The following is an 11,490-nucleotide window of genomic DNA, read 5'->3' on the forward strand; positions in this document are numbered from 1 at the left end:
GCGGCGCTGTTCCACCAAGGCGAAGGTGTAACCATACGACGCGCGCCAGATCCCTATAGTGTAAAATAAGCCTTTGTATGCACTAACCCTGCTAGTATATTGCATTTCAAATAAAAAACAGTATGGTGGTAACCATAAATTACATTAGCAATGCATCGCAGTGCCCTTTTGCCTGAAGTAAGTAGGTAGCACAATTTAGTCGTCGTCATCATCATCATTATATTGTTTCCAACATACCGTTGCGGATCCCCAGACGAAAAAGCTCCTGAGAAGCAGCTGGGGAATGGAATGCATATTGCAACCGTGCGTAGCGGCAGGGACGAAGAGAAGAAAGCACAGCACATGTTTTGGCCCGTGCTTTCTTCTCTTCGTGCCTGTCGCCTCATGCGGTTGCAATATGCATAGGTAAGCTCGGTGGGCCGAAAATACTGAAGGAATTTGCTGAATGAACAAAAAGACATGCGTCGGCCGGGAATCGAACCCGGGCCACCCGCGTGGCAGGCGAGTATTCTACCACTGAACCACCGACGCCGACGATAAGACGTATGTGGCTGCCAACTATATATGGGCACGTGGAGCAAGGATATGCAAAAGTAGGTCACCCCTCTCTTCTCCCTTGGTCACGTCGCTCTTGCCGCTTTGCACCGGCGACGCTGATGTGGTTGCGTGGCCTAGTGGCTGCGCATGGTTCCGCTGTACTAGCGCCGGAGTGCAATCAAGAGGTGATAACGTACATAAGGGACGAACAAAGAATCCTTGCTTGTGTTGAAATATCTCACTAACTGGTGCCAGGTCGTCACTAGCTCAGAAATAATCAGTCGATTCAAACAGCACGCTACAAACTAGTTGCTAGATAAATGCCATTTTGAGACTTTAGTTGTGAGCGGACTGCAGTTGTCGATTTTACATATTATTAACCATGCTACAAAGCATGAACAGCGGCATTTATTAAGGCGCTTTTGAACAGTGGTGCATTGCGGCGAGTTTCTCTAGTACAACGTAGGGACCGCAAAGATAGATGAAATCGCTTACAATAGCAATGAATCAACGATGGACTCATATCACTTGGTACCACCCTAGTAGGGGCTACGGCCCTGCCTTTTCTTTTTTTTTTTTTTACACACCGTCAAAATTTACAGTAACGTTTTCTCATATACGACTTTTAGCTGGCTAATTTACTGTGCATGTCTTGCTAGTGCCTGAAATGGAAAGCGCAAACTTTACTAAAAGCTATACGGGGCGCTTTTGCGCCGTTTCCGTATCCCCTGAAATGATCACATCCTTCCTGCTGGTAAAAGAACCTTCCTAAAAAGTTCCCGCATTGTCCCACAACACGTTAGGTAAGCGACAGGCCGAGGTACAAGAGAAATGAGTCAACCAATTTCCGCATTAGCGTAATAATTATTTAAAGAATTCCACTAGCAAAGCCACACTTAAGCAAATGCACTGATGCCTCCTAAACAACCTTCACTGTCAATGCCACATGTACTCTGCATAGAGAGTGATTTTGTTAACTGTTTAAAAACTCCTATTTTTATAATTGCAATAGATACGCCTGGCGGTCTATGCTGATGTGGTTTCCAGCAAGGTGCACATCGAGCACGCCAGAGAGCCCGATGATGATTGAATGAATGATTACATAAAAGTAACTAATCAAACTATAATTTTTTCAGCAAATTATTGGGAAATTTTGTTTGTTTATGCTGTTTAACATCCCAAAGCGACTCAGACAACGAAAGACGCCATAGTGGAGGACTCCGGAAATTTCAACCACTTGAGGTTCTTTACCGTGCACTGACATCGCACAGCAGATGGGCGCCTAGCTTTTCGCCTCCGCTGAAAAGTGGCCGCCGCGGTCGCTTTTCGATGGACTTATATGGACTTTTCATTTGTAGTGCACGCGGCGCAAGCTGAATTACAATGGAGAGTTTTCGCAAGCATTCTTCAGATACGTGTCTCAAAATAACGGCTTGAGGGGCTATTTGGTGCATCATCGTATTCAGATATGTGGCGCAAACAAACACAAACACAGGAGAAGATACACACCACACGCGCACACTACCAACTGTAAGAAGAACCGGAAAACACTTCCTCTTCTACACTCAGGCACGTCTCAACTTCCTCTTCTTCTCATTTTCCTCTTCTTCTCATTTTCCTCTTCTGTGCCCAGGGGGAAATGGCACTCTCTTCCTCGCAGGCCTTAACCTTGTCCAAACATGGCGGTGACCAATCTCTTCTTCCTCTTCTTCTATTCTTCCTCTTCTTTCCCAAGGGAATATTGACACTTTCTTCCTCTCAGCCCGAAAACATCAACCAAACATGACAGTCACAAAATCTATACTGTCTTGTAAATCCACACCTCTGCTTTGCCCAGCAACTCCTACCACGCTGGACAGGCAAATATCACCACAAAGTCACAAGTCATTCACTAAAAACACCACCACACATATACAGTAGGACATGTCCATCTACACCCCATAACTTAAGTAGTCCCTATGTAATGAGAAAGTTTATCTTGCCAACATCTAAGAAGCCACGAGGCCCATGTACTTGAGGGGAAAAATTCTGTAAACTCCCAGGGCCCCAAAACGTAAGATGAGTCCAAGAATAACAACTTTAGGCCAAGAATAACAACTAGAGGCCCGATAATAATCTCGTTGTTTGCATAACTCAGGAGGATTGCTCAATAAAATTAAATTCTTTTCTACGTAAAGTCAACGAAGCTTCACTAATGCATCTCTCATCTTTCTTCTGTATCCAATACGCCTCTAAAATTTCGCGTGCCATCTTATCCCGACTCTTGCCTAATATGTTTAGCCTGCTAAACAACGGCTCACACTTGCACTTTTGGCAGTGCAAGGCTAAATTTGACCCTTTGCCATTTTCTATGGACTTCTCATGTTCCCCCATTCTATCATTAATACATCTTCCTGTTTGCCCAATATATAGATTACCGGACGTCAGAGGAACCTCATAAATCACCCCCACCCGACATCCAATAAAACTCTTAACATGCTTCTTATCGCATTGCCCTTTGTTTTTTCTCCCTATTATTGCACATAACCCACCCAGTTTATTGGGGGCAGAAAACACAACTGACACCTCAAACCTACTAGCCACCTTTTTCAGGCAGTGTGCAACTCTATGTATATAGGGGATCACTTGTGGTCGTTTATTCCTCGACATATCTGGCGATCTTTTTTTTCCCTTTCATTTTTTGAAGCAAAGACTCTGCCCCCCCACATATAATCATACCCGGGAAACCAGCCGCATCAAGTCTTTGTAATTGATTAGTGAAGCTTCGTTGACTTTACGTAGAAAAGAATTTAATTTTATTGAGCAGTCCTCCTGAGTTATGCAAACAACGAGATTATTATCGGGCCTCTAGCTGTTATTCTTGGCCTAAAGTTGTTATTCTTGGACTCATCTTACGTTTTGGGGCCCTGGGAGTTTACAGAATTTTTCCCCTCAAGTACATGGGCCTCGTGGCTTCTTAGATGTTGGCAAGATAAAGTTTCTCATTACATAGGGACTACTTAAGTTATGGGGTGTAGATGGACATGTCCTACTGTATATGTGTGGTGGTGTTTTTAGTGAATGACTTGTGACTTTGTGGTGATATTTGCCTGTCCAGCGTGGTAGGAGTTGCTGGGCAAAGCAGAGGTGTGGATTTAGAAGACAGTATAGATTTTGTGACTGTCATGTTTGGTTGATGTTTTCGGGCTGAGAGGAAGAAAGTGTCAATATTCCCTTGGGAAAGAAGAGGAAGAATAGAAGAAGAGGAAGAAGAGATTGGTCACCGCCATTTTTGGACAAGGTTAAGGTCTGCAAGGAAGAGAGTGCCATTTCCCCCTGGGCACAGAAGAGGAAAATGAGAAGAAGAGGAAGTTGAGACGTGCCTGAGTGTAGAAGAGGAAGTGTTTTCCGGTTCTTATTACAGTTGGTAGTGTGCGCGTGTGGTGTGTATCTTCTCCTGTGTTTGTGTTTGTTTGCGCCACATATCTGAATTCAGATACGTGCTTGACTGTGTAAATCCAGTACCGCTATTTTTTTTTTTTCACCGATTTTTCAAGTCGCTGGCTCACTCCATTTCCCGTTGGGCTGAGTAGCAGCCCGTGGTAAATATATCACCTGTGATTCAACTTTGAAGCTCGATCTATAGCCCTAGCTATCACCCTGGCCAGGGCCGGATTAATAATGATGAAGGCCCGGTTCAACGAAATTAAGAGGATCCCAATAACTCCCCACCCCCTACTCCGCCCCTATGTCGCAATGGCTTAGCCAGAAATATTTTTCTGGGGGTGTTACACTTCACCAGTAGCAGATATAAATGGGTGAAATGAAGGCTTAAGAGAGGGGGGAGATCGAAGGGCATGCAGCACTCAGTAAGTTTCGATGGGTGTTCTGACGTCGAAGCATACACCCTGGCTAAGCTCCTGTCTTGCTGTCTTGCTTGAACCTTGATGCATTTTAGAATTTCCTACACAGAAAATATTTACACGAAGAATATTCGGACTTTTATGAGCATCGCTTGAGCACACACTTTCCCGCAGAGCACACGGACAGACTGGCATATAGACTAAGCTATTCTAGGAAACGACAGGACACAGAACATTATCCTTCAAAAATCAGAACGTCCATTTGTGAAAAATGAACGTCTCGAGTCTTTATCATCTTGGCTAATTCGATAGCGCAGTATGATATATTGCGTGTGAGAACAAAGTAGAGATGGGTCTTGCTCAAAGCTTTTCGCAAATTCTTGCTGTAAATACGAAACCAATATTCCAATAGTTTTGGAAATTCATCCAGCAAGAGGAATTGAAGCTGACTTTAGGCAGTGTTTCTACAGAAACTACAATGTTAGTATGTTCCATATGCTGACTTGAAGCCCAGCAAATGTAAATTACTCCAAACACTGTCATAAGGCAGGGAACTAAACTTTTTCGAAGTGATGGCGTCTGTAGAAAATGACACCGTTGCTCAACTAGCGTGTAATTGAAGTTTTAACACGCCCAATAAGCAGTAATATATATTTACATTTTACAGATTGCCCCTACTTACCAAGACAGTATACTTACATTTTGTGCATAAATTATACATCAAAAACTGAAGGACGCACTTTTGCATGTATCACACAGCTTTTCTGCTTTGAATTTACAGAATAAATGTACATTTTACAAGGTGCATGCAGCTCATTCATCGAGGGTGCCACCGGTGCCGTAGACGGCGGTCGGAAAAAAGTAGGATGGGCAACGAAAGTAAGGTGGACCTTAAGTTCCGCCTTTAAGTTTATGACGGCCGGACAGCGTGAACGGCTCCTGTTTGTAGGCTTCCCATGCGGATCCTCGTTCGCGTACTTAAACATCCTTTAAACTATGTGCTGGGGCGTCTACAAGGCGAAGCCAGCGCCCTCCTAATGTTTTGCAGAAACAAATCATGTTTACTCTATCAAGATATATCATGCAGTTTAAATATTTCACAGGAACTCAACTTTTAAATGGTCTGTATTCATAAAAATGTTCGGGTTTTAATCCCATATTTAAGCAAATGAATGAGGGTATTACGTTTCTATAAGAGCTTTGATTGTTTTGCAGGGAGAGTATCTTGATGAGAGTTTCAGTGTTGACCCATCGTCTTCTCTCACAGTAACGACCAATTAGTGAGGCTCCTGTCAGCTATGAGCAGACATAATCTCTAACTAATAATTTAATGCGTTTCTCACAGCTTTCACTGATTACGCTCACTTTAATAAAACACACAACCGGCCTCAACAGTTCTGATGACAGAGGTCAGTCGGTTTACCAGACGGTACGAGTTGACTCCCAACCTAAAGCCAGCTAGAACCCGTTGATTCCGCTTGACCATTAAGTGGGGCCCTCTGATTTCCAGCTGGTAGGCATAAGGAACCTGTTAATGTCAGTTGAGTACCAGATAGGACCAGCTTAAACCAGTTAGCACCAGCTAAAGCTTTTTGGAATACTTTTTTGTCTATTTGGCGAAATGTGAGGAAGGCTTCTAGCTATGAGAACGCCGGCCCCGGTTAATTTGAACCCTGGATAATCCGGCCCTGACCCTGGCCCAGGAGGAAAGCGCTGTTAATATACCGCGTATACGTCACGCCCTCTTACAATGGAAGCAAGGATGTTGTCACTAAAGTGTGAGGTCTATGAAAATTATCCAAATGACAGTGTTAGTTTCGCAGATAATGTGCTTTCTTTAGTTGAATAGGGCGCCATCCAAGTTACTATTTCAATTCAGTTCTAATGCGTATATTTGTTTGTTTGTTTGTTTGCTTTCTTCGGATATAGAAAAGTGGTTTTCTATGCAACAGTAATCATGATACTTTCGTGAAGCGGCAGTAACTTGCAGACGCGGATAAAAGGAAGGTGTTCTTCGGTGCCTGCGGGAAACTAATTTTACAGGTTAAATGATGAGCGATTTTTTTTATTCTGCACGGAGTGCAATGAGAGTCCGAAGGCGATGCAATAGTTTCACTCCTTTCTTGCTGGATATGCATCATGTCATGAAGAGACGGATTGTACGTACTTTCAGTATGTATTTAGTCGGCTGTTCCTATTTGTTTAGTTTCTTTGTAAGACGGTGTGCAGTAGGTAAAATTATTTTTTATGTTCATAGAAGTAATACACCATTGCGCAGGTTTTTGGACAGCAGCATTTGCGGCGCAGCTGCGGAAAAGCGAAGTTAGTGGAAGCAACACTACCGAATTCACCTCAAATCTGCTAAGCTATTCGCTACTTTTCGTTTTGAAAGGAAGCAGTTTATATGCCGACGTAGTCGATCAGGGGTTACGGGACTAAACTGCTGTGTTTGAAACGCTCGATTCCAGCCTTGACGCCCACGTTTCGATAGAGGTGAAACATAAGGCACCTGTGTACTTCATGGTCTTAGCGCATGTTAAAGATTCTGAGAGTGTCTCATTTAAACCAGAACCCTCCCCTGTGACGCCCCTGGAGAGAACGCCTATGTCACTTGGGGACATTAAACCCTACACACGATGCCATATAATACCACACTACACGATTACCATACCATACCATACCGTACCATACCATACCATACCATACCATACCATACCATACCATACCATACCATACCATACCATACCATACCATACCATGTTTGATTGTCCTGTAAGCAAACGCTTGACTTTGCCACTAAGGGAACTTCAACTGCCTTTGTAGAGAATGGAAGGCTCTTTGCAAAGCTGAACATGGTATATTGAAGTGGAGGGTCACCGGCCTCCTGGAAGAAATACTCGGGCTGCCCTTTAATTTGTTTTGTGTGTTTTCGTACTTACTTGATGACACTGATTAGCTGAAGTGAAGGACGAAGAGCAGCGTGCAAGACGTTTGACCTGCCGCTTTCATGTCGTGTCTTGGTGTCTTGGTCGGCGGCCGTGACCATGGAATTATCCCACTTTCAAGTGAGAAGCAGCCGCCCGGCCGCAGCAGTTCGAAGAAAGATGTCGGGGATATAAAATCAGCATATGAAAGAAAAGTAAAGCGTAGAGGGGAGCCGCGGGGCCGTCACTCACGGGGTCGCGTCGCGCTCGACTGAAAGCTGTGATGCAGCACTTACAGGCGCAACTTTCAGCTGCTGCGTTGATTCGCGCGAACGGTTGCACTAGAAGGCAAGGAAGTTTCTATTCCGCGTGCTGCAATTTCAACCTAAATGCAACGTGCCCTTTGCCTTCCATCGTTGAAAATAGCAGCCGTCGTGTCGCGACACTGGACTCACGGACATTCAGCGATTCAGCCAGTAGAGCCCCTGCCCGCATTCGAGCTCAAGGGCTTTGGATGTCACACTGTTTCGTCCCATGCTCCTGGAATCTGCTCGCTACCTGCAACAGAAACGGAACAGTGTGACGATTATTGACGACAGGCGTTCCTGGACCATGGCACGTGTCAGCTGCGTCCGTTGCTTTAGTTGTGCGGTGAGTCACTGAGCTTAAAGTAGGTTTTAAGTTGGAAGATTACGATGTTGTATGTCTAAGTTTCGAGGACAATGTGGTTTTCAAATAAATATGGTCAATAGCGGCTGTCTTTGGGAAGGGGTTTCAGTGAAAAAAAAAAAAAAAAGAATGGCGCGTTGTACGTTGAGTGTTCAGAAGTAGTCGACCCCGTTGTACAGCATTAGATTCAACAGTATCGACGCGCTGTTTTTTTTTTTGTGTGTGTTTGTTTCTAAATATAGGGCAGGAGCTGCATTCTGGCACAGACATTTAAGAAAAATACAACGTCACGTTGCTTATCGTCAATACGATGTGGCTCTACATGGAAGATAACGACAACTCTGGCTTAGCGGATGCGCTCTTCATTGGCTTTCGCAAATTTCAACGTTGAAATACTCCGCTTAATATTTGGGCCCTTTCTATTCAGACTTCCGTCCTGTATAACCATTTATTAAGCTTAAAGTACTGAGCATTCCTTGCCCTATTTCCAATTTTATCCGGCGGATATCTTGTACAGGTAATGCTGAAATTACGCACTTTGATTTAATTAGGAACTCAGTGTTTCCACTTTTCGCTGAACTCACAAAACTCGTGAGCATTAAAAGAGCCAGTCGTCATCCTTACACCGATAACACCACTAGAGTACATCTTCACACCTTCACACATGCGTAGTCGTAGGCGAGAGAAAGAAGGGCAGACAGTGGGACTATCGTGGGATCAGAACACTCCCGGATCTCTATCAAGCATGCGATGCCAGGTCGGAGCCAGTGCACAAGCCAGAAACCGCAGCCTTTCTTTACCGGTGGAGCCGGCCACGCTCCGTATTCAGTCATGATTAAGATTACTAAACTCAACACCTGCGAGCCCCATGAAAAAAAAAGGCGCTACGTATTTGTTGCACTTGCGACAATAAAAAAAAAAAAAAAAGAACGTAGTCTGGCGCTGCATATATAACTACATGGACATATTGCTATGGCTCGTCCTTAGTTTGTTTTCAATTAGCCAGGAGTATATAGGCCGTGCAGAATAGTCACGTGCTGCCCTAACTAGAACTTAAAGGGGAGCTCATCAACAGTACGGCTATGGCGCACATAAATCGCATGTAACTGGGAGGTTAAAAAAAGGGCGGTCTAGCCGAGGTGGAAGCTCGGGCAAGTTGGCACAACATTCCAAATAAAGGTAATTCAGCGCAGAACACGGGTCGAACGGTAGAAAACAACACACATAGCGCTGACCAACAACTCATGTTTATTTCGCCAGCTGCGAAATACATACCCGGGGAAGGAAAAAAAAACAAACAAAGCAAAACGCCAAATGTCAGAGAATTCGATGCATGAAATACCATCATCAATTTTAAAGATAGATAATTTTTTCTTTTAGCTAGCAGTTTGACATATGCCTTGCTGACGGAGCCACTATGATTATGGCCTCGAAAGCTTCCCTCTCTTTCCTAGCTTATTATATTTTGATCATGCTCGCGCGGTCGAGGAAATGCCTGCGAGTTTTTGAAGGACATTCTCTGCAGTGTACACTTGGATTACTGCCTGTGCCTATTTTATGTAATCTGGCTTGCTCGCTAAATCTCGTGTTAAGTCAGTAACTCGTTTACCCTACGTATGTTTTTTTTTTTTTAAGAAGAAGCTTGTTTATTCATGAAAACAGGTATTACATAAATAATACAGAAGGAGGTCCCAGAGCTCAAGGTTGTATCGGGACCTCCTATGGATGGATGTATAAACTTCAAAACAATATTATGGTACAGCAAGCGCAGTCAAAAGAGGCAGAACCAGCGAACTCAATATGGTAAAAAGAAAAAAAAAGTATCGGAATGCAATACAAGTTTAGAAATTTCATGCGCGGCCGGTATTGTTAAAGTAAAGTGCTTGAAGATTACGTACAATTTGATACATCTTCCCAACGGACATATGAAAACATTCATGAACTGAATGTGAACAAAGCGGTATATAAAGCAAAAAAGAAACACAAGATAAGTGGCACATTAGGAACGATACCACTCATTGCCAGTGCGGTATGGTGTATACCTTGCGTAAATAAAACCTGTATCGTCTCTGTGTTTTCTTCCATCATTTTGTTTTTGTGCAAGAGTATAGCGCAGCTTTTTCTTCGTCGGAGCTTTCTCCCATTGCTTTGAAACCCCAGGCACATGATGACCGCCGTGTTTACGTTCTCACTAGCCAGAACGGTCAGAAAACAAAACGCAGGCCTGCATCACGTTTATTGGTCAGGGACCACAAATGAACGTCATCTGTTCTATGCTCCTAGACGAGGTACAGCGTGGTGTGTTCTTCCACTCGTAAAAAGAAAAATCTAGTTCTGTTCTGGTGCGCTACCATCATTTTATCTTCGTTCAACTGTTCGAACTTGGAGAAGTCTCCGAGGCCAGCGTTGCAACCATACACGCTAGCGCTTTTTATATGCGTTGCGAGGAAAAATATGGGAAGTTCCATTCGAGCAGTCGCCCACTGCTGTGACGGCTGCCTCAGTCGGTCAGCAGAGCATTATGGCGGGGAAAACTCGGTACTCTATTACGGCGCGCCCACACAAGCTCGCTCCGGAGCGCATCGCTCAGCGTGTTTTGCAAACATCGCTGTTTCATCTTTTCTCTCTTTTCCGCGCATCCCCGCCCCCTTCTTTCCTCGTTGGCCCCGAAAGGGCGTGCGTCCCCCGCATTTTAAGGCCACGATGTTCTGGTTTGCTGCTGAGGTCGCTATATCACGGCGAACGCTTTCTCCTAAGTAGCCCAGTCTTCTCATGGGGTCCATCGAGAAATAAAAAACAAATATCTACCTTGAACAGCCAGGAGCCTCGCCGCACCCGACTCTCCGTCCGGACCCTATGGAGTCTATCAGTTGTGCTTTATACGTACACAAGGGCATGCAAAGAGTGGTTTTGAGAGCATTTAGTGCGCGCAAGCGTAACGCCAAATTTCTGCGAATGATGCGCTTCACATATATGTGTATAGGTACTTCTGGTCTTGAACGCTAGCTTTCCCACAGCGCTAAAGAAAATATATATAACAGCTCTATCTTGCCATTACTAACCAATGGGGAAGGAAAGAGTGGCGAACGAAAAGAATTAAATCTAAATTGAAGACAACGGCTGAGAAAATGAAAATGACAAGTTGGTCGTGAAGAGACAGGAAAGGGGAGCGGGTAGGGAGCAAGATGGGGTTAATGACGTGTTGATAGAAGCCAAGAAGAAATATGCATCGGCAGGACAAGTAATGCGAAGGAGAGATAAACGCTGAAGGTAACGGTTTGGATTCCAAGAGAACACCAGAGTTATATATAAGGGACGGCAGAAAGGTAGCCTGACGGACAAGATTAGGAAATTTACCGGGATAAGACGGGTGCAGCATGTACAGGATCGAGTTGCTTGAAGAGATATCGGAGAGGCGTCCGTCCTGCAGCGGTTGTAGTCAGGCTGATGATGATGAACGGTTACATGTTTATCCATCTTTATGCCACAGGATACAATCAGTTTCCTTCCCAGATACA

At 44.3% G+C, this 11,490-nt stretch overlaps 1 non-coding gene across 1 annotated transcript; it reads right to left on the reverse strand.

Moving 5' to 3' along the window:
• Positions 1-460: 460 nt before the first annotated feature.
• On the reverse strand, positions 461-531 carry TRNAG-GCC (transfer RNA glycine (anticodon GCC)). Its single transcript has one exon. It is a non-coding gene; the product is annotated as a tRNA-Gly (tRNA).
• Positions 532-11,490: the final 10,959 nt, after the last annotated feature.

The sequence above is a fragment of the Amblyomma maculatum genome, unplaced genomic scaffold, assembly GCF_055883805.1.
Source record: "Amblyomma maculatum isolate TAMU_Amacu unplaced genomic scaffold, ASM5588380v1 scaffold_18, whole genome shotgun sequence".
Taxonomy (NCBI): domain Eukaryota; kingdom Metazoa; phylum Arthropoda; class Arachnida; order Ixodida; family Ixodidae; genus Amblyomma; species Amblyomma maculatum.